This window comes from Alligator mississippiensis, chromosome 3 (genome assembly GCF_030867095.1).
Source record: "Alligator mississippiensis isolate rAllMis1 chromosome 3, rAllMis1, whole genome shotgun sequence".
NCBI classification, from domain to species: Eukaryota; Metazoa; Chordata; order Crocodylia; family Alligatoridae; genus Alligator; species Alligator mississippiensis.
In genome coordinates, this window is record NC_081826.1 from 186440855 (window position 1) to 186464616 (window position 23762).

General features: G+C 40.9%; 1 protein-coding gene across 12 annotated transcripts in view; it reads left to right on the plus strand.

The window, feature by feature from the left end:
• The window catches only part of PTPRD (protein tyrosine phosphatase receptor type D), a 2106329-nt gene that overhangs the window by 1152550 nt on the left and 930017 nt on the right, over positions 1-23762 (plus strand). For 11 of the 12 annotated variants that reach the window (XM_059724729.1, XM_059724732.1, XM_059724733.1 and 8 more), the window contains exon 6: positions 5094-5116. The gene's annotated coding sequence lies outside the window, so the exon portion shown is untranslated. Of the gene's footprint in view, positions 1-5093; positions 5117-6824; positions 6844-23762 lie in introns of those variants that run through there. The other variant, XM_059724731.1, reaches the window with a different exon arrangement.

Sequence of the window (23762 nt, forward strand, 5' to 3'; positions counted from 1 at the left end):
ATTCTTTTTATCAGAGTGAAGTAAAACCTGTTGTTTTTCCCTGAGCAAGTCTTGCAAGCCTTAAAATACTGATCAAAAATATGTGCAAAATAAATGACAGAGCGCTCAATCAATGACATAATCTGTTACACCAGTCATATGCAATGGCTCCACCTGCAATCATGAACCTCCAGATCTAATACTTGCTCTTGTGAACAGTCCCACTAAAGTCAGTAAGACTAATCAAGTCCTAAGATCCATGCCCAGCAGTATCTGTTTTCAGTAAAGGGCAACAAATATACAATTAGCAAAGAGTATTTGAGATTGTGGGTGAAAGGATCTCAGCCTCCTTGCCTGTGGAAATTTGAGTAGCTTTGTACATCTCAGCTGATGTACCATCATGATCAGGATCAAGGAGCAGAAGATATAAGAACACCTCCTGTACTACATTTCTTCTAACTGAAATGCGCTGTCACTGAGAAAGCCAATAGCAAAAACTAATGCATGCAAAGCTGAAATGAAAAGATAATGCTTAATTTTAAATCTCTAAGCACACCTACTGTATTTTAACTGCTAATGTTAATCACTATAACACTGATCTTTTGTATACCATATCCAAAACTCTTTCAGTGCATCCCACGTCCCTCATTCCATCATTACTTTATGACTCCCACTTGGATAATAAAAGACAATATAAAACTTTATTTAAATTCACTGCAATATTATCTTGATTCATCTACATGAACATAAGGGAGAAATTGGATAGTGTAGAAACCTCTTCATTATTTAATGTTTCAAGAAATCAGAACTACATTTGAAAACCTTTAGTCCACTCCACTCTCTATTCACTGAGATAAGCACAAACCCCAGGAGATGAATTCCAAATAGTTTCATTATCCAGACTATGAGATTGGCTTAAAGAAGCAGGAAAATTTCCATTGTAGTAGTGCTTTTCATTTCTGAAGTGTGGAGGGGGGGAAGACGGGTGGGGAGGAGGAGTTGTATAAGCTGTGTAGAATTTGAACATATGGTCACCTTAATTACAAAAAAAAAAAAAAATTAATTTCTCATGAGGTAAATAGATATTATGATGTAGCAATTATGCCAGCAAATTTATTTCTTAATCAGGTGACTATATCTAATGATGTCCATTTCTAAAGTTTCCCTGGGATTATAATAATTAAAGGTCACAAAAACATATGTACAAAAGAGGCATAAAGTCAAGATGGTAAACAGAGAATACAAACTGATGTCTGATATGAGTACAGGTTCATGGTGCAGAACGAGCAGTCCAACAATGTTTATAGCTACTGTGTTAATCATAAAACTCGCTCTGTTTTGTAACTCTAAACTCCATTAACCAGCAAAGATTGGTGGTTTCATAATCCAGGTATTGAATTGAAGGCAAAAAAAATTACAAGATGAGATCATCCTTGTCCTCATTATTAAAAAAAAAATGAAGCCTCATATAATTTTAAGGAACTTTTTAAATTTTATTTCCAGAATCTTAATCTAATCTCATAGGAAATGAACCTGTGATAGTCAATATGCTAATAATAGGGGAATTACAGTATTAAAATTGTGCCAAGAAGTTTTAGAAAGACAACTTCCCTTCCAAAGTTACTTCAGTATCTTAATAAACAAAAACATTGAGTAACTGAGTAACTACAACATATGAGTAGCTACAATGATACAGGATCTGAAAAGTGAAACTTTCATGTTGTGATGGAAGTATCAAAAAATGGGACTTTGCTTAAAACAAAACATGATTTTTTGGACAGTACAGTTGTGCATGCTATAAGAAATTTTAGGATTGATTCTATTTTCATTCAGGGTAAATCAATCAAAATTATATGGGGAAATGTGAAAAGGAGACTTATTCCATAACAAAGTTCCCCCCACCCGCTTTTGGAGCTGTCTCACAAGGATACAAAAACAGTTCTACATGTAGCGCCAGACAATATCTGCTCTTTCAGTGTAACTATATCCAGTTACCATACACAATTGCCTAGAAAGTCCTATATACTTCAAGAACAAAGATAAGACAGCAGGAACACAGTTTAAGTATGCCACAGTTGTATTGAATAGTATTTGACAACTACCTGGCAATAACTCATTTCCTGCAGACGACCCTTTCTTTTCTAAAAGGTTGCACCTTCTGGAGGCTTGCCACCCCTCTGCCTGGTCCCAGTACAGTTGTGTGTGCCATAATACTTCCTTGTATGAGGGTTGATAAAATGGCGGGATGGGGGGCAGAAGTCATACCAGATAATTGGGGACCTAACCAACTCCCTTCTCCCTGCATTTTTTTGGAGAAGTATCTTCTCCTAAACCCTTTGCAATTCTGGTTGATCTTGGAACCAGATTCTTTATAGAAAAATTATGTGTATTGGGCACTTCCCAAGTTGCAACAAAATGAATGTGAAAACCAAACAAAGGGGGACAAAAGATCATATGGGCAATCTACATGATTGCCCATGTTATTTAGTAGTGAAGTGAAGCATTTCTTGCAACCCCCAAAACACAAGAGCAAAGCCTCAGAACCAAGCTGTACCATGATTCCAAATGTATGTGGGGCTGTTGTGACCTTTTCTTCCTTGTGCATTATGGGGTAAGGGAAGGGTTTTCAAACCATCCTCTTGAATACACTGCCAGTCACAAAGCCAGTCTTGTCCTCTTCTCCAGTTTATGAGAAGGGAAGGGGTAGAGCCTATAAAAATGCTAAATCCCCCCCACCCTCCCTCAAAATGTGAATCCAAACTCACACTCTCTCTGCACTACAGTGCATACGTGTACAGCACCTTAAAAGACTTCTTAGATTTCTTCAGAAATTTCAACAGAAATCTTATTCAGGCACAACAAGTGAAGAGTGCAAGATCAAGTTTCAGAGAAAACAAATTAATTCTTTTTTCAAGCTTCATCAGTGATAGGAATCCCCATTTCTGCACACTTATTATGTTTTCCTAATGTCTATATTTTTCTTCAGCTGCAGTCAACTTTTTTCTGACATTATTTCACCTCAGGTTTAATTGAGTCAGTGAAAAAGATTTTTATTGGTCTCCTGTAGAGGCATTAAAAGGAAAGAAGCCCATTTTCACTTGCTGTGTATGTGTGTGTGTGTGTGTGTGTGTGTGTGTGTGTGTGTGTGTGAAGCTTTCTGTTCAAATTTATGTACAGTAATTCCATATGGGACCCAGGGCTTAATCAAAAACTGTTATCTTGGATTGTAGATTATAGTGAAGAGGTTGGATTTCCAGGGGTGATAAGCATAAATTACTGATTTGTGATAGAACCATGAAACAACAATAATTGTAATCCAAATGTGATACTATTTTCCTGTTCAGGGACTTTCACCAGCCATTTACTAACTCTGTAAACATGTATTTGGCAATTCAGTTTTTCTACAATCTGAAATTTCTCTTAAAATATGCGAAATTAAATGTTCCAGATGTTGCAATTTCATCCTGTAGACATAAACATCCTATAAGTAGATAAATTAACCATACTTAATGGTTGGGAAACTACCCGGTTCCCAGCAAGGCATAATCTTATTGACTAACTAATTTCCAAGGTTTTGAACATGCTAATATGTATTGGGGGAAGAACATCATGACCACAGGAGGGGCAGCATGAAAACTCTAACCTGCTGAAAGTCTCACATTGCTGTCCTATAATCTTAATCTTGAATTATCTCGCAGTTAGAGGCTCTTGCTCCCAGCTGTATATCTTCCCCTATCCAGAAAGTAGTAAAAGGTGGAGGGAATTACCTTTTTTACTAGAATCCAAGTTCTTTTTTTCCCCATTTAACATGGGGCAGAAAAAACATTTGTCTTTCATTCAAGTATATGAGGCAGCAGGGGGACAGGCTTCAGCTGCTGTCGGCATACCTGCAGTCTTTGCCCGCGCACCTCTCCCTCTCAGCCCCCACTGTCACCTTGCCACCTCTTCCCTCCATCTCTCCCCACTTGCAGCCACTGCCCCTCCTTTACCCTCTCCCCACCACCTGGTGCTTGCACTTACTTCAGCTCTGGCTTCAACTCCAGTAGGCTGCAGCCCAGCTCCATCCTGGAGCATGGAGCATGTGTTTGCTCTGGCCCCTGCCCAGGCTGGAGCAACCCCAGCCCACTAAAGCAGTGTGGGGGATGAATTTAAGATGACCCTCCAATAATTAGATTCTACACATGGAAAATTATAATAAATATATAAATGTTCTATGTATAGAATCTAATTATTAAATAATCTAAATATAGATTATTTAATCTATTGAATTCAGGGTCATCTTGGATTCAGGTAAATACAGTAATCTGTGACTGCAGTAGAAGTAAGGTTGGCACTCTTACTGGCATACTGAACCCTTGTGATTGATACTCTCTCAGCTTCTTTTCAAGGTTCTCATTTTGTCTGCATTTAAGTCTGGAGTACTTGCTTCTGCCATGCTGTCTGGCTACAAAGAATGAGGTGCACTTGTGTATTTACTTTAATATAAATAACCTGTTATTCCCATTACACCGACTTCTCTCTGCATGTGTCCTCTTAGACTGTGAATTCCTTGGATCAGAGTCTCTCTTTCTGAAATATATTGAACAAAACTACAACATAGTGGGCACAATTGAAAATACAGAATGCATTGTAATTACCTATCTCCTAGAAGTTCTGTATTAGAAGGCAAGATAGCTGCTGAAAGGGATAAAAATAAACTATTTTTGTCTTTCAGGAATACTTCACTTAACTTAATATTAAGCTAAATTGGTACCCAACTGTTCAACTGCAAACTTGGTCATAAAAATTTTCAGCCTTCCCCACCCATAATCACTTCCCTTGAGTAAGATAAAAATATTTCCTTTTTCATATTGAACAGCAACCAAAGGAAATGCTCTTGCCTTCAGATTTTGTTCCAGAGTCCTTAAATTGTTAGGTTTTGCATTAAAACTTGTGGGTTTTTTAACATTTGCATTATTTATTTTGAAGTTTATCTCCACCCTCACTTGTTACAGGTTGACTTTTTGTCCAATGTTCTTTTCTTCTCGTGAACTACTTATGAACCTGGATTTCTATTTTGTTATGCCACTTGTACTGAAACCTCTCTCTCTCTTTCTCTTGCTCACTCGAAACAGGAGCTCCGCTTCACAAGGCTAAGGTAAAATACAGTTTATTCCAAGATTAACAGAAGTCACTATCAAAGAAACTTTAAAAAACATGGTCTTACCAGGGATCTGAAAATTGTGCAATGTTTTTGAATGAAAATGTGAATAATTTACCAGAAAATGGAAAGGGACTTTTGATCCTTTGCCTGTGTATTCATTTTTCAGGGCATGCAGTTTAGAAATTAAGAATGTCATGTGCCTCAGCCCTGCCACTGGGAAAGGCTTTCTAAGGTGGCTTTTATTTATTTATTTATATATTTTTTGAAATCTCACCTTTGGTTGATCATCTTCATACTCTATAGTCTTGAATTTCCAGTAGTGCTCACCAAGAACATCAGGTTCTAAAAACAATAGACTATAAGGCCATATGTATATACAATTTAGGACAAGGACATAAATGGATTAAATTGTTAGACTACGTAAAAAAAATTGGTCCTTACCCTGCTTTGTGCCTTGATAATCAAAACAACAACACTACCTCCCACTGATGTAACATGGATTAGTAAACTTACTACTTATGAACTGCTTTGAGGTGCTTGGAGGAAAGGTGCTATTGTTAATACAAGGCACTAATTTTATTTTATCTTGCTATGTCTAATAATAATGCTAATATATGTTATTTTTCTTGTCTTTCAAAGAACTCAAATTGTTCCACAAATTTTATTTTAGTAGTCCTCACAGCAACCTGTTTGATGTTTAGAAATATTTTACCAATTTTCCATTTTATACAGTAATCTCTACTAAACCAAGGGAAGTAAAATATGTATGGTTTACTTGCTTTAATTGCACATGTAGTTGCAGCTTCTTATATTTCTTTGTAAACTAAAAGTAGTACAATTACTTATACTAACAGAGTGTATAAATATTTATATTACTATTTTCTTCACTGTCCCCTATCAGTGCATTTTTATGTAGCAGGAGAATATGAAATACTCATGGGATACATCTACATGAGATGCATTAAAGCACATTAGCCTAATTTAATATGCTTTAAGGGCACATATCTACACATGCACACCCTTAATGAGCACTAAAAATGGTGAAATTAGACTAATCATGCCTAAATTTGATACCTGCAAATACAGGTATCAAAGCATATTTAAGCATGTGTAGATGTGATCCGGCACTAACTTTAGTGCCAGGTCTGCCCAGCCACTAGGGGCACATGGCAGGACTTCAGGGACTTGGCACTTACTTTAGTGCCAAGTTCCTGCATGTGTAGACACCTGCCAAAAATTGCTTAATGTGCAATAATTTAATGCACGTTACATTTAATCACACTTAAATGCATATGCCCATGGTCATCCTTAATTCTGATAGATCTGTGTCTAGTAGTAGTCACCTGTAATTAAAGCTGCCCAGTTATCTAGCTATATAGTTGGTATTGCCTCCTTCTTGCTGGGGTGTATCTGAAAGAAATGACTAATACCAATTGTTTAACTGGACAACATTTTCATAGGGAATAGACAATATCAAGATTTTAAGTATTTTTTTTTTTTTGTAAGTTGATATATTACAATATTTATTCTGTCATTTATACTGAGTTGGAGGTTTTTCCAGTTGTTAAACATGGGCTGGATCCAAAGTCCATCTGCAGTAGAAATCTGAGACTTCAGTCAGCTGGAACATGATGTTGTTCAGTAGTGAATATGTAAAATAAGGTTTTGAAAGCTTAAGGAAAGAAAGAAAGGAACAAAGATTCCGTAAGTGAAGGAGAAAGGTAAGAAATCTCATAGCAATACCATTAATCAAAGTTAGTACCTTTGATTAATGGTAATATAATTCTGAATCCTGATTCCTCATACTATGCACTCTAGAAGTTTAGTGTTGTAACTGGCTTAGAATATTCTGAGTTTATTGGTCTTTTTGTGCCTTCTCATCATATGGGAAATGTACACAAAGTTAACACTAGTATTTTTAATGGATAGAGGTCCTGTTGTTAGCATAATGAAGGAGAACTATACTAACATGTATCCCTTTGTCATGTATCCTTTCAAATGTAACTTCTGACAAACATTTTGGACAATCATGAAGTCTCACACTTTATTACAAGAACTGTTACCATGTTTTATATCACCTAATAATTGGTAAATAATTGTTTATGCATTCAGAACCTTTAGCCATTCTTGGTTTTGAGAGGTCTTCAAGGAGTATTTATTAGGGGTTTGTGAAACTGGCCATATTCAATTCAGATTCAGATTCAGCCTGAATCAGAGGACAGTGATTCGACTCATTGATTTGGATCATTGTCTCAATTCTATTCAGCCAAATCGAAATCTGAAGATTCAAAGCTGATTTGGAGAATCAGTGATTCAGCCATAGACACAGCTTTAAATGTTTTTTCTACATACCTCGAGGTACCAGGCACGGCTCATGAACACTATGATGGTGAGGCAGATGGAGCATCCCAAAGGAATGCGGGAGGGGGGGAGGGGTGGCATGTACTTGGCAGTGGACTGGAAGTAGACAAGAAGTACTTCTGATCCACTTACGGGTTTGCCACCAAGCACCTGGGGGGGCCCCCACAGCCCTCTTGGCTTGGTAATCAGCCACAGGGAGACGCCAGGTGCCCCCCAGATCCAGGAGGCACCAGTTGCCAAGCTGGGGGGGTCCCCCATGTGCTCACATGCTCCACAGCAGACCCAGAAGTGGACTGGAATTGCTTCTGGTACACTTTCGGGTCCACCACCAAACATGCTGGGGACAACCCCCACCCATGCTCCTGACACAATTAATCGAACCTGCTGTGATGCACAGCAATTACAGTTTGTCGGAATAGCCTCACTGCTCGTGTATATGTGCCCTATCAGTTTTGCAACTAGCTAACATATGAATCAAAACATAAGATAATCACCACATCTTTGCCAGAATGGCCCTAGTAGCCATCCAGAATCTTAACAGGCACATGAGAGAAAACAAGTATGTCTGGACACTTTGTTCACTCACATATCACATGCATATTTTCCCCCAGAAATTAGCCTTATAAACTTGGGTTGTGTGTTCTAAGCAGGGAAGCTGATTTTGTGCCCAAAATAGAAGCATGGAGATGCTGTACAGTGTCTACTGTTTCTTTTATCTGTTCCCTCAAGCTGCTGCAAGGAAGGAAGAGTAAAGTTTAGCTGGGGTAGATCTGGGATGGTGGGCAATACTACCTTCACACCCCACCTTTGATTTCTATTGCATCCAAAGTTTAAAATCAACTTCTCACTAGTAGCAGTGGTGGCATTTCTCTTCAAGCAATGCTGAAGAAGTCAATTAATATAATGGCTTATTATGGTCCACATGATTCTTGCTAAACTCTCCGCAATCAAAAGGTGCTAACAATCCTGTCTCCTTTTTAACGGTAATGATGTTCCATTAATCAAGATAATCTTTTTTTAGCTGTCTGTTAGCTACTTCTGGTCTCTCTTCTCTTATTTTACAGCCCTGCAGACTGATTTTAGTTATTTTCAAAGTCTTAGATTTGCCCATAAGCCTGTCTTCAGCAGTAGCTAGAGTTCCAGCTTTTGGCTGAGCAGCCAGGAGGTGATGACAATCCATCTGTAAAAGGGTTAACATTGTAGCTTTTGCCTAATCAGGAAAGGGAAGGTGATTGAGCTAAAAAAATAGGCTCCATTCATGATCTATGCAGCCATAAATCAGAAAAAAAAAAAACTTTTAAAATTGATTCTGCCTTCCCTAAACAAGGTATATGTCTGATTCAGTTCTGTGTGGAATGCAAGGAAATACAGAAGCATGTGCCCATTTTGCAGTCACCTAAATACATAGAACATTAAAAGAAAAAAAACAAAACAAACAAACAAAAAAACCTGAGCCACAAACATTGTGGCCAACAATAAATGGTGATACAGTATAATCAGTCAGAAGAAATGACATGTGTTTCCAGTCCTGAAGGGAAGAGTTTATTAAGGTAGATTTATTAGCTCACAAAATGAAACCACAGTGCTCAGGTTACCAAAGCCTCCATGAAGAAAAGTATGACAACAAACTAGTTATAAGGAATAATGCAGATGCAGAGAAGTCTGTGTATTGCAGGCTTCCATTGTTTAATGCTGACTTATTTTACCCTCTACCAACAGTCCTTCTGGTGAACTACAGAAGGTGCTTTCTCTCTCTCTCTCTCTTTCATTTCTCCACACTCAACATCCTTTATAATAAGCCAAAATCAACATGCTGCCTAATACACTCTGATGCTGCTTATTTTAAGTAAATAATAATGAATCCATTAAACTACATTGCGGTAAGGTATATAAAACATATGGCCTGAGCACTGAAAAGCTTGATGTGTAAGATATCTGTAATACCAATTAATTACATCCTGTGGAATAAATTCAATTTTTGCACTTCATTTCTAAAGTAGGAATTAAACTTAGTTTCTCATCATACGTTACACCATGTAGATATATGTGTATTGAAAATTCTTATTTTCTCAGCATTGTGGTGGAAAGTTCTTAAGCACTTCTGTAAAGTATTTCAGCAATCCCCAAACTAGTTATGATGCCCAAGGGACCATAGCCAGCTGGTACCATTTAATACAGCCCTCATCTCAGTGTCAATAGCAACTTAAAGATGCCTACTAAAAATCCTGAGTTAGCTTAACTAGTTCCCAGCCCTTTTTGAACATACAGCACATAGACTTGTAACACTTAAGTGATCCACTTTTTAAAGTTCTTAAAACTCACCATATTTAGCTCATGAGAACCATGTTCAGAGGACTTAAATGATCAGGCCCATGTGATGGGAATGAATCTTTTATAATGATGAAGCATTACCTTATAAATTACATTTTTTATTTTGAGCACATGAACTTCTTATGCCTAACCTTTTGAATATAATAAAAATCATTACCCCCAATCAGAATGGCTGGTTTCCTTTTTTTATTCAGCAAGTGCCTTTAATGTTATCATTCTCAGAAATACATTTGCAGACAGTTTGGGCAGGTGTATGACTGAAAAAGGTCAAGGCAAAATACCAACATACTTAACAAATATATTTTTGCACACTGTACATAGAAATCCTTTTGGTTGCATAGCAACCATCTTTTTAATTACTACTTGCAATCTAGATTTTAATAATTTAATTAGTATTATATTTTTTTCATTAAGTTGTTTCACCCAATAAATTTAGTAAATTCAATTCATTGCATGGTTTTAGAGTTTGGTTTGGGTTTTTTCCGTTAAGACTGGATTGTGCATCATGGAATAACGGTTGCATTCAGCCCTTACCAAAGCCAGAAACGAACAGGATTCAGAGAAAGCAAATGATACACATCTCCAATCGGTCCTTGTAGCTCCTTGGAAGTTAGTAAGGCTTCCGACAGTCATAAGGATATGACTACAAGGAGGAACTTCTAATTTGAGAAATGGAGACAAGGTTTTCAAAAGCCTTGAGTGATTTGGGGTACTTGAGGCATCTCATAAGTGGTGTCATTACAGATATGGACAGTTCTGCACCGTAACAAAACCAGGCCTCCTTAGGATGCTTCCATTTAAATACCCAAAGTTTCCAGTCAGTTACAAAAAAACCCTGGCCTTCATCTTCTTTCATGTATTTAGCTGCTGGTGAGAACCTTAAACCAAATTAGAAATAAATAATATTTCATGAGTCATGAAGAATCCCAAAAGCACTTTACCAGCATGGTAAAATGAGAAAGAAACCAGGAATAGGGTTGGCTTGACTTGCAACAAAAATGCAGCTACTTCTAGCGGGAAATTAACCAATTATTTCATGGTATAGAACAATGCTGCCAACAGTTTAAAGATGGGAAAATGGAAAAAATTATAGGTAGGAAGAATGTAATTGCATATGTACATACTACACCAAGGAAAATTCATACTTAAGAAACACCTCAATCCCAAATTCCTGGAAGTTGGGGAGGGAAAGAGAGGAAATATATTAATAGTTTACAAACATAAACTCATTTCAGTGCTTAATGATATGGAAGTTTCTACTGCCAGTCAGTGAATGCTTTTCCCTCAGCAGGATCATCAGTTTAATGTCTGCTGGAAAGTACATGTCTGTGTTCTCTATGAGCATTTACTCTTAACTCCTTAATTTTTAAAGATCTCTAAAATGCATCCTGATTCCTTCTATTTTCATTATCTAGGTAATACCCCTTCTATTTTAGGTAATACACCTTCCTTTTAAGGCACTCTTTCCTCTCGTTTTTCCTAATTTTGAATTTGAAAAGCACCACAGACTTATGTTGTTTCATAAATGAATATGTGGTAATTTGGAACAAGGTAAAGTACAAACAGCATAACGAGGAATTCTCACATGTTAATTCTTTTAAAATATGTGTTGTGGGATTTATAGTGTGCCATGGTAGCTTGGGAGGGTTGTTTGAATTCCTGTTTAAGAACTAATGCATTGTTTTGCTAAATGAACTGATATAATGAATTCATATTATTTCATTATTTTATTGTCCCATACATATAACACTTATCTTTTTTAACTGTTAAAGTTGTATAAAATTCTTAGATAGCTTAGGTCTTTCCTGGCACCTATTCCATCCCCTACTTGTGTGTGCACACAAATGCATAGCTCTTGACAACCTCCTCCATCCAGAATTACCACACCTCTTAATGAATTTGTAAAGTGTGTTTTTGTGACTTTTTCACAGGTGGTGTTTTAGAACAGGAAAATCATAACCTTCTGGCCAAAGAGCAGCTTACTACCTCCTAAAAAGATAAATGTCTTGTTTCATTGTATCTCTTTCATTATAGCATGTTTATCTAAATGGAATTAATAAAGTACCTACCACAGGTTTCCTGCACTGATTGCATGTGAATTTGTGGATGTTAATATTCAAGGACATTAAAACAAGAATAAAAGAAATTAGATCCTTTCAAATAGGATATATTTTAACGTTTGGTCCCATAAAACAAAATAAACATTATAAAAAATGAAGCCTATAAACATCAGGAAGATGGATAAGTTGACACATCATTCTGCATATCTCTGTTTAATAATATTATATTTCATTTCCCGTGCTAAGAAAACAACCATTACCCAAAGCAGCCATTCGTAAACAGCCATTGTGAACAGATTGCATCCTTGTTGGTGGTATGATAATTGAAATAAGTTTACCAGTCTTTTATGAGAAAATACCAGATGTATAAAATACATATTAATCAACTCACTCACTTCTGCAAACATCAGTTTCAGTACTGATGGCTATTAAAGAATAAGTGGAATAAAAGGAAAAAGTACCAGAGAATTAGCAGAGTGAATTCAACTACATGGTGTGTTGCTTGCAGTAACCAAGGTATTATGCTCAAGGATGCACACCTTGGGGCCATGCTTATGGACAACATTTTCAATCATTCATCTTTGTTTGGCTTTGATAACTGAAGGGAATGCATTAAAATCCTTTTGTGGACAGTAATATAAAAAGCCAACTGCAAATCAACCCTATCTAGATGTATTTATTTCTTCTACTAATCACATTTTTTTCCAGTGACTATTTCTGCATCTATGGTATAGGCTTCTTGAACACTGTGTGGTCCATGGCAAACAAGGCAACTCCAGCTAATCTTAATTTTTTCTTGGTCAAATATTTGGAAGAAAATAAAATTGTATTAAATACCTGGGATACTGGGAATCATGCAGTGCCAAAAGAGAAGATATAAAAGGAACAGAAAGGTTACCCAGGTAGAGGTAATGGTAGGGTGGAGGGCCAGGTTGAATGCTAGGTTTGGAAGTCTCTTCCTTTTTGCACTTTGCTCCTGCTTAATTTGGACTTTGATCTAAGATAATGAAGAAATTGTTCAGGCCAGTTTTGGCAGTCTCATTTCTTCTGAGTCACCACACTAGTTTGTATAACATCAAAGAATTGGGTCTTTTTGCTTGTATAGAAAATGAATAAGTTTAAATAAATGGTGGATCAGCAGCAGAACCTTCAACTACAGCAGGGGAGGGCAAAATACGGCCCGTGGGCTGGATCTGGCACACCACGCACTTTAATCTAGCCCGTGGCACCCACCAACAAATTGTACCCCACCTAGCCCTGGGAGGGCGGGAGCAAGGCACCCCTAACACATCCTCTTGCACAACATTCTCACCCTCACAGGCAGGAGGGTCTGGCCCAGCCAGCACACAGCTTCTGGGTAGGGCTGCTGCTACCACTGCTGCAGCCACCAGGGACCTGCTTAGCTTCCCCAGCATCCCATTCACTCTGGGCAGCAGATAGGAAAGTGATGGGGGTAAAGGTGGAGCTGCACCTGTATGGGAGCACAAAACATGGGTCTGGCAGCCCATGCCTGGGAGGGTGGAGCTCAGGTGCACAGCTCAGGGTGTCAGGGAGGGTGGGAGGGAGCGTGAGGAGGTGTGAGGACCCATCCTAGACCTCCCCCATTGTGCACAGCCCTGGCAGGCAGTGGCAGCAGCACCAGCCAGGGATGCTAGTGACACTTGTGCCTGGCGCAGGTGCTGGTGCCCAGGTGCACGCAGTTCTGGCTGCACATTGTAACAAGGAGCACAACCCCCACTGGACTCTCTATTGCCACCACTCCCTGCCACACACGCACAGCCCCCGCACTTGTGTGGCACTGTAGGGAAACTCTGCAGTGAGTGAGGAAGGCAGCTAGCTCCAGCACTTGGGACTTCTCTTCCATGCCCCATGAGCACAGGAGCTGGACATGCATGCTGGGGAGTGCCAGTGATAGATACTGGTGGGGGTTGCACTCTCACTGCGATGTGCAGCACTGCCTGGAGCCGTATGCCATGGGGTACCAGTGCCTGCACTGGGCATGAGACCCCCGAGCACCCCTGCCTGTTGCTGCATCATGGGGGGAGTATGGGGGAGTCCCCACACCCCCCACCCTTCCTCACACTTCCCAAATGCCACAGACCCACACCCTGCCCACAGAACCTCTCACATATATACAACCCCCCAACATATCCCATGCCCCAACACACATAGCCACACCCCCTCACTCACACACACACACACACACAGTGCACCATGTACACACACAATATACAAGACACCCCCACACACAATACACAAGACTAACAATTTATTTTTGACTTATTATGCAATCATCTCTATATACAGTATGCAAACAAATCATGACAAAAATATTTTTTGTAATAAAATTTAATCTTATAGTAGTTGTTTGACTTTTATCATATGATTTGTTTTTTTCTTGTTCTAAGATGTCACCCCCCCAAAAAAGGAGAATTTCCAGGGGACAGGGGGAAGGGACTTCCAGTGGCAAAATTCAGGGGATTAGGGGTGGGCCTTCCCAAGATGGCAACCAGGGTGTGGGGCAACTGTGAGGGGGCAAGGCTACCCATGTGGCCCTCAAAATCTCACCAAACTTCGTTACGTGGCCCTCCACCCAAAATAATTGCCCACCCCTGCTCTAGTACATAGATGAAGCTAGTACAAGCTTTGATCAATAGCTTTGAAGATATCTTCTCAGCCATATAGAGAAGGCTTGATTTATTAGCCACTGCAGTCAGATCCAACCAAACAGGCAGACAGAAAAAAAAATGATTCCTAGGGAAATAGAGTGCATGTTGAGGGTAGAAGAGATGCTGGAGTCACAAAGCAAATGAGAAAGCCAAGTAGCTCTTGTACCAAAACCCTATGGAAGTGTTTGGTGTTGTAAATACTTTATGAAAGTTCAGCCTCAAAATCTGATGGTCTTAATCTCCAGATATAAATAGGTAGAGTACGTAAAGCTATGTTCATAATATATGGTGGTCTTTGACGTATAGAAATTATATCCTGATTTTTTTCATTTTCTTTACTATAATGTAGCAGTATTCAAAGCTGATATCTGACTTTGCATTGCATAAAAAAATATTACACACAAAAGGGGAGATTTTTTAAATGCCAAGATGAAAAATGTTGAGATTACAGGAATGTTCACAGTGCAATAGACAGCGAAGAGTGATGATTAGTTAAAACATTATTTACATCTCTCATTTTTGCTTGTGTTTTCTTGGAAAAAATATATATCAAGAGTACAAATAATAAAGAAACTGTTTTTCTGAAATACAGAAATGGACTGGATATATATTTTATTATTTTGGTTGTAACGTGTATCATCATCTCATCATATTCCCTTTATACCAGGATACACAGTCTGGATAGGTATATCATTCTGCTGCTTTTAATGTTCTAATACTTAAGGTTTAGTGTTTAAGCCAATGTATTCCAGTACTGTTCAGGGACTCCTCAGTGTGGTAAATGTCATGTGAATACATAGCTAGAAACAAATGCAGTTTTTAGTACTTTTAAGTAATTTTACTGCTCTTTTTAAACAGATATCAAAAAAGGAAATTACAAAACACATAGTAGATTTAAATAATACACATAAACATTACATCTAACATAAAACTTGGTTTGTCTGTGTACACATGTATTTTTACACTTTGTAGCTATGCTGGTGCTGTGTATTTATTTTCCCTGACATGCAGTTTCTGAACTATGATTGCAGTTTAGAGCATAAAACTTGTAGGCTGGAATTTGCCAAAGTACCTATGGGAATTAAACACTCAACTGAATTTCAATCAGAGCTGGACACTTAGTAATGTTAGGCTCTTGTGAAAAATCTCCCTCCAAATTTGAGTTTGAAAAGCCAGTTACGTCTTTTAGGTCCTAACCCTGCTTACTCATGTGTTTGCATTTACTCACATGAGCAGTTCCACTGAAGTATATAGGACTCCTTAAATGTGTTAAGTCAGGCAAATGTATAAGTCTTTACAAACTTATGGCCTTAATCAGTTTTTCATTTTAATGCAGAATTCTCAGATTTCCAGCCTCTTTAATCCAGTTGTGGAGCTTCCTTTGGAAGATCTTCAGAAAGTCTGATGTGTCTTATATCATCCATTAGTTTACCTTGAAATGCACTGTAAATTTTTCTCTGGTTACTTCTATTCTCTTAATAATGTACCTCTTTACATAATGCTAGATATTCCAGTCTCCTCTGCATGTTCTTACCTGTCAAATACACACAGTTCTTCATAAATAGCAAAGTAATTTCAAAACCCCACATTGGCAAATTAGTTAATTTGAGTAGAGAAATAGGATACTTTGCTTTAAAAAAAGTAAACATAGAACTCATTGGGCATATCCAGATGACCACGCACGAGCCTCTTGCCCCATCTCAAACCCCTCTGAGACGGGGCAAGAGGCATATGTGGGAATGAAAAAATGTTCGTTTTCAGCGTGGGGAGAAAATTAGACCCTTGGATATCCAGTGGTCTAAAAAAAATGGAGTTTAAAAAAGCAGGGCAGCTAGAGGCTGGGTCCTCCACAGAGAAGCTCTGGCTGCCAGAGTGTCCCTGTGGTTGGCCCCTCGCCCTGGTGCTGAAGCACTTAGCCTGCCAGGTAGTCTGCTGCAGCACCAGGGCTCCAGTGCCAGTAAGTAAGGGGTCAGGGGGGCTGGAGGAGGCGGGAAGAAACTATGGGGGGGGACCCCCACTGGTCCCGCCCACTCCCCCAGCCCCCTGATCCCTGTCCTGCCCAGCCCCATCCCCTGCCTGCCCCCCAGACCCTGTCCAATCCCTTTCCTGCCCGGCCCCAACCCCACTTGCCCCCCAAGCCCCCTGATCCCTTTCCTGCATGGCCACAGCCCCCAACCCCCCAATCCCTTTCCTGCTTGGCCCCACCCCTCCAGCCTCCTGAGGTCCCTGATACTTGCCTCCCCACTCCAGAATTCCCATAGGAAAAAAAAGAAAGAAAGAAACCCCAGCACTTACCAGCAGTCCAGCTACCGTCTGTGTCACTGGGGCCCCACCCACACACTGTGGGGCACAGACACAGCCCCAGTGGCCCCAGCCCAGGCTCTCCTGCCCCCTGCTGCCCTGTGCTGCCCAGGGGGGCTCTTCCAGGAGGCCCCAGAGCCCCCTAGCCCCTGCTTCTAGGGTAAGTAGAGGCTTTTTTCAGGGGGGTTCATTTTTGGGGGGTTGTAAAGTGATGGAGCCTGGGGTTGGGGGGGGCAGCCATGGGGTCCTGGGGGTGCAAGTGGGGGATGGGGCCAGGCAGCGCAGCCATTGGGGAAGTCTAGGGGAGTAAGGGGTGGAGCTGGGTGGGGCAGCCATTGGGAGGCTGCAGCAGCTGGCAGGAGATGGGGCCAGGTGAGGCAGCAATTGCGAGGGTGGGGCATGTGGGCCTTGCAGAGGGGTGGTAGCCCTTTCATGGGCTGTAGCCCCTGTTGGGGAGCTGTAGCCCTTGTGTGGGGGCCATAGCCCCTGTTGGGGGCTGTACCCCTTGTGTGGCAGCTGTAGCCCCTGTTGGGGGGGCCATAGCCCCTGTGTAGGTGCCGTAGCCCCTGCTGGGGGGCTGTAGCCTTTGTGTGGGGGCCATAATGCCTGTTGGGGGGCTATAGCCCTTGTGTGGGGGCCATATCCCATGTTGGGGGGGCATATTCATTGTTAGGGGGTCATAGCCCCTTAGTGGGGGCTGTAGGCCCTGTGGGAGGGCAGAAAAATATATATTAATGTATTCATGAATTCATGAAACGTATTTAGAGTTCACTTTATTATTATGATAGAGACACTGGTAGGCTTCCACATTGCTATAATACTGTAGATATATCAATAAAACATTGTCCAACTGATTGCTATTTCTCTCTCTCTCTTTAGAGTGGTCTTTTGTTTTAATTGTGGAGGATCATCGATTTTGGAGTATTTTACAGAGTGACTTCAGGATTTTTTTATCAGGGATTTTTCAGTTTTCCAATAGGGAACACCAGAATTCCTGCTAGGGAGGCCAGTGGCAGAACCCTGCCTGCTCAGAGCTGGCACCTTGGACCCAGCTGGCTGTGGCTGATGTCCTGGCCAAATGGGGCCAGGAGGACATGCCTTGACAGTTCAAAGCAGGCCAACATGCCCGGAACATGTTCCAGGTGATAGCTATCCAGATGGCCAGCCAGGGGGCACACATGGCAGTAGTGCTGCGCAGAGGCCAACTCTGCAACCACAGCCCACTGGCAGCTGGCCCAGAGGGGCAGATGCCTCTACCAGCTGTGCAGTCCCCATCTGAGTCTGGCAGGTGTGCAGCAGGTCACAGCCAAGCAGAAGCCCCCACTGCCAGACTGCTGCAGTGGGTAGAAGGAGCAGGGAACTCTCAGGGCTGCTTCAGCAGTCCAACTTGCACAAGGGGTAGTGTCCACAGGTACCAATTGGCCGGGCCTCAGAAGCTCCTTAGAGCAAGTAGCCCTGAGCTACTTGCCAGGACAGCTTTTTGTACTGATGGGGCCAGAACAGGGTAACTTTTTATACTGCTGGGGACAGCACAGGTGCTGGGCCCGGGCTCTAGCTCCTCCTGGCTGCAGATCTGGGAGGAGCTAGGCAGGGTTATTTTGCCCCAAGTGGCACAATTTGCTCCACAACAAAGTGTATGTCCAAGCACATGTGCTGAGGCAAAAAGCCCCAGCTCAAATTTGCACTGCTTCTATTTAAGTTGCTGCAAGCGCACATGCTTACATTTGTGGACGCACCCATTATGTATATAACCTGCTAACACTTTATCCTGTGAAAACACTGCCTCACCTTTATGTGCTTCCCAACAAAAATATGTAATTTTTAGCCCTACTATATGATATCATTTTGACTCTGTGATCTTCTAGAACTAAAGTGACTGATGGTATGAATAGCCATTTGGCGGCTGAATCTCCAAATCCAAATCAAATCAGGAAACCCATTAAACTGTCTGAATCAAATTGGAAGCTTCTGAATCAATTCAGAGAGATTCAGAGATTTGGCCACAGGCTGTATAGGCAGGCACTAGGCAGTGCTGGTGGGAGCAGCTGGGGGAAGCAGCCAAACAAGCCCCAGCTTGAGCCAGCAGCCCCGGGAAAAGTTGTGGCTCATCCAGCTGCCCCCCCCCCCCCCCCCAGGGTGAGTCAGGCAGTGCTAGCAGCCCCAGAAGAAGCCATGGGGGCTGGAGGGAATGATTGAACTGAGAGCTTGGGGTAACCCCCTGCTCATTTCCCCCCGGCTCCCCAGTCATTCCCTCCAGCCACTGTGGCTTCTCCCAGGGCTGCCAGCTCTAGCCATAGGGTGAGGTCGGCAGTCCTGGCAGCCCCAAGAGAAACTGCAGGGAATGATCAGGGAGCTGGAAGAATGATTAGGAGCTAAGGGATGGAACTGGGAAATGGAACTGGGAGCTGTTCCATTGGGGAATAACAGTCTCAGAATGACAGAGATCTACACATCTTAATGGATATGAATTACCCTTTGCACGCAGCAAAGCTGCTTTATATGTTTTGATTCTGGCTTCATTTATTTACTTATTGTAATTGTTTTCATTAGCTTACTTGTATTTCATTATTTTTAGAGCAGCTATGGCTTAGCAGGTACTCACTGGTTGTGTGCAAGGAGTTCTTTTGTCAGTGTTTTATGATATTTCTCTGAGTAATGGTTATTTGAGTGAAGAACTAAAACTGCTGTAAAGTTGGACCCCACTGTTCTAGGGCCTGTAAGATGAGGGTCCTCCAAAAAAGGAAGGGAACCTGGATTCTCAATCATTTAGAAAACTAAAAGTTGTTAATGATAGCATCAGAAGGAGTCCTGAATTTTGGCCTTATTTAGAATTTGTTTGCTTCACTATTAAATAGGCAGCATACCAACATTTGATTTATTAAATTGTTATCTAGGCCATCTTTCCCATTCTTCAACTGTGCAGAATCGTCAGCTCACAGCTAGCACAAAAGAACCGAGTACAAGTACCAAATAAGATTAAATGTGCATGTAAAGTAGTTAATGGAGAAAGTAATAAGGATTAAAAAGTGCTTTCAGCCACAAAGTTCTCCACTGTAGGCATGAATTGTAAATGTACCATAGCCAAAATCCTCTCCCCAGCACCTGGCACAAAATAACTCAGCTAAACACCAGATCTCTCAATAGGGAAAAGATGGAAGAATAATCCTCCCAGGATGGAGAATAGTAACCCCTGTTGAAATCTGGTCTGAGCAGCATTCTCTTCTTAACTGGGGAGAGAAATGAATGAAAACCGTATTTAAACAGGGTTTCCATTTAGCAACAGATAATGTAGTCCTATCCCATCTCATTCATGGCAAATCATTATAAGAGCACCTAGGGGCCACAGTTAGTTTGGTTTAATTACACAAGACTACTGTATAAAAATGCCAGACCTGAAAACAAAGAACAATGAGGAATCACATTTGTGCAGGGAATTCAGAAAACCTGTATAGTGCATGCCCTTTCAAACACTTGTTTCGCCATTTTTGTGCTGGAACACACTTGAGGCAAGGCTTCCACCTGAGGGAAGGTTCCTCTTATAGCAGAGCTCATATAAGTTACTTTGTACACGATGTAGCTGATATTCATTTAATCAGATTAGTGTTAAGTACAACAGTATTGTTGTTATAAAAGCATCTGCAATCTAAAAATATAAAAAGGCGATCAGGAGAGGGAAGCACTGAACTAACAGAAAAATATGCATTTTTTTTCCTAGTCTGGAAAAGTATGACACAAATTATGCCTTCCCAAGAACAAAATATAATTGTGCAGTAGACATATGTACAACTTAATTTTGATGTTCCAGAAAAAAATATATGAAACATTATTTTTTGTTATGCATAACCCACAAACATCTTCAGAACCACAGGAATACCTTATAAGGTTACTTGCTGAAATGTATGCTTTGAGATGCTTGTCTTATTTTTTAAAAATAAAATCCTAATGTAAATAAAGTAACAAATGCATATTTTTCATGTTTATATTTACAATATTTTCTTAAATATACATGTATGTTGAAGAATATTTTCTTCAACATACACTCCAATTGTCCTGGGTCTATAATAATTCACTAAACCACATGCATGCACTCATAGACCATGCTCACAAATCTCTGAACCCAGTTCATGTAAAACATATCCAAGTTAGTTACAATATAATTCCCATCCCCCGTTTCTCCCCTCCTCTCCACTTCTCCTCCACCCCACATGCACTCTTTTAGAATGACCACTTGAATTAAACTCATTTTCTCTCTGGTTTCTAATACTGATGTACAAAATCCAAAGGATTTTTGCAGACTAGAGTAGAATTTTTGCATAAAATTTAGATTATAGCTAAGAAATTGAATCACCTTCATGGAGTCACCTGGCCAACATAGGAAGGAGGGCATTAAACTAGTTTCCTTCGGGGATGGTGATCAAAACCCTCCAGCAACAGAGCACACAGTTCAGAAGGAAAAGGACTCAGAGAAGCAATTTAACTCTGGGAAAGGACCAGAGAGCTACAGGACTGCAAGAAGTGGTGCAAAAAAAAATGAAGAGGTCAAAATGCAGAATACATCTTGTGCATGTATGCAAATGTGATAAGTAGGGGGAATAAACAAAATAAGTTAGAAGCTGCAGCCTGTGAAAAGAACTATGATTGGATTGGCATCACCGAGACCTGGTTGGACAGTTCTTAAAAATAGAATGTCAACATGGAAGGTTATGCTCTGTTTCAGAAGGACAAGATTGGGGAAAAAAGGTGGTGGTGTTTTCTTGTATGTCAAAAACACACACTTGTTCCCTCATTCAGGAGGAAGAAGACAACAAAGCATAATGCATCTGGGTGAAGATCCAAGGTGAAAGATGGGGCACTGGTATAATGTTGGGATTTATTTTATGCCATCTAATCAGGAAGGGGAGGTGGAAGAGGCACTCTTAAAGCAGATGACAAATCTATCCAAAAGCTATTGGATAACAGTACAAATCATTTATGATTCTAGTCCAAAACCAAAAAATCATGATTTATCACATAGTTTATTGGGCTGGATCCCAGCAAAGTCAACAGCATTTCAAGTCACAGTGACCTCACAGCTCAGCTCTGCTCAATATGTATACATACTCCAGGTACTCCCCTCTCCCACCCACTGTTCACTGATGGGAAACTTCAGTTCTTCAGACATCTGCTAGAGGAACAATGCAGCCAAGCATAAAGTGTCAAGCCAGTTCCTAACTTGTGTGGAGGACAACTTTCTTTTGCAGAAAGTGGAGGGTACAACTAGGGAATCATCCTGACCAACAGGGAAGAATTAGTGGAGGATGTGAAGGTGATGGGTAACACAGGAGGAAGTGATCATGATACAATAGTATTCCAAATCCTGAGAGCAGGGAAAGCATGAGGTCAGCAAAATTAAGACAGTAGAATTAAAAAAGGTCGATTTCATCCAACTCAAGGAGTGAACAGGTGTGATGTCATGGGAGGATAGACTGAAGGATAAGGGCACCCAGAGGGGCTAGTAGCTTCTAAGGGGCACAGTATTGGAAGTCTAACAAGAAACTGTCCCAACATGATGGAAGCACAAGAAGAATAAAAAGAGACCCATGCAGCTGCACAAGGAACTTCAAAAATGTTTCAAATGCAATAGGAAACCATACGGGCAATGCAAGAAACATACCAGAAAATAGCAAAAACCTGGAGGGATGGAATCAGGAAGGGAAAGAGAAAGAACGAGCTGCACCTGACAAAATAGGTTAAGGACAAGAAGAAGTTCTGTAAGTATGTTAGCCAGAAAAGAAGGACCAAGGAAGCAGTGTTAACAAGGCAAGAGGAACTCTTAACCAAAGTTGCAAAGAAGGCAGCTACTTTGCTTCAGTCTTCACAGAAAAATTAAGCTGCAGCCCAGTGGCAGTGGTGCACCCCGTGACTGGCCATTCCCGCCACTGGGCTGCAGCTCCGCCACTGGCCCCATTCCCGCCAAGGGGCAGGCGGGCCAAGTGGGAGTGCCATGCCCCCCCTAAAAGTGCCAGTCAGTAGGATCAGGTGTGGGGCAACTGCCCCCCCGGTCAGTGAGGTTGGCTGCAGGGCCCCCCCCCCCAGTGAGTTTGGTCGCTGACTGATCACTTTGGGGGGGACACATGCCCCCCTGACTAAGGTGGCACCAGTGACCTGTGCTGCAGCCACACACCTCAAAAGAAATGGTTAGAGAGCTTTTTGGGGGGCTCAATTAATTCAAGTCAGCAGCTCCAGATGAACTTCATCCCAGGGTCCTGAAGAAACTGGCAGAGGATATCTCTTTGCAATGATCTTCATCAAGTGGTGGGAGACAGGCCAAGTAACAGAGGACTGGAAAAGAGTCGATGTAGTGCCCTTCTTTAAAGAAAAAAAAAAAGGGGACCCAGGGAATTACAGACCGAGTACCTCAATACCTGGGAATTTACTGGAACATAGCCTAAGGAAAGCCATTTGCAAGCATCTGAAGGAGGAAAGGCTGACCAGAAGCTGCCAGCATGGTTCACACTCAATCTCCTTCTTTGACAAAGTAACTACTTGGGTAGGTGAAGTAAAAGCTGTAGATATAATGAATCTAGACTTCATCAAGGCTTTTGACCAGGTCCCATGTGACCTTCTCAACAACAAATTGGAGAAATAAGGAATAGAAAAATCTGTTATAAGGTGGATAGATAACTGGCTCAATAGCAGTGATCAAAGGGTAATTATTCAGAGGTTCATGACAGAATGGCAGGACATTTCTAGTGAAGTCCTACAGGGGTCTGTCATAGGGCTGGTGCTGTTTACCATGTTTATTAATGATTTGTGTGCTGGCATAGAAAGCTTCTTGAGCAAGTTTGCAGATGACATGAAACTACGGAGGATTGTGAACACATTATAGGAAGCCAGTGCAATTCAGAAGGAACTTGACAGATTGACAAATTGGGCTAG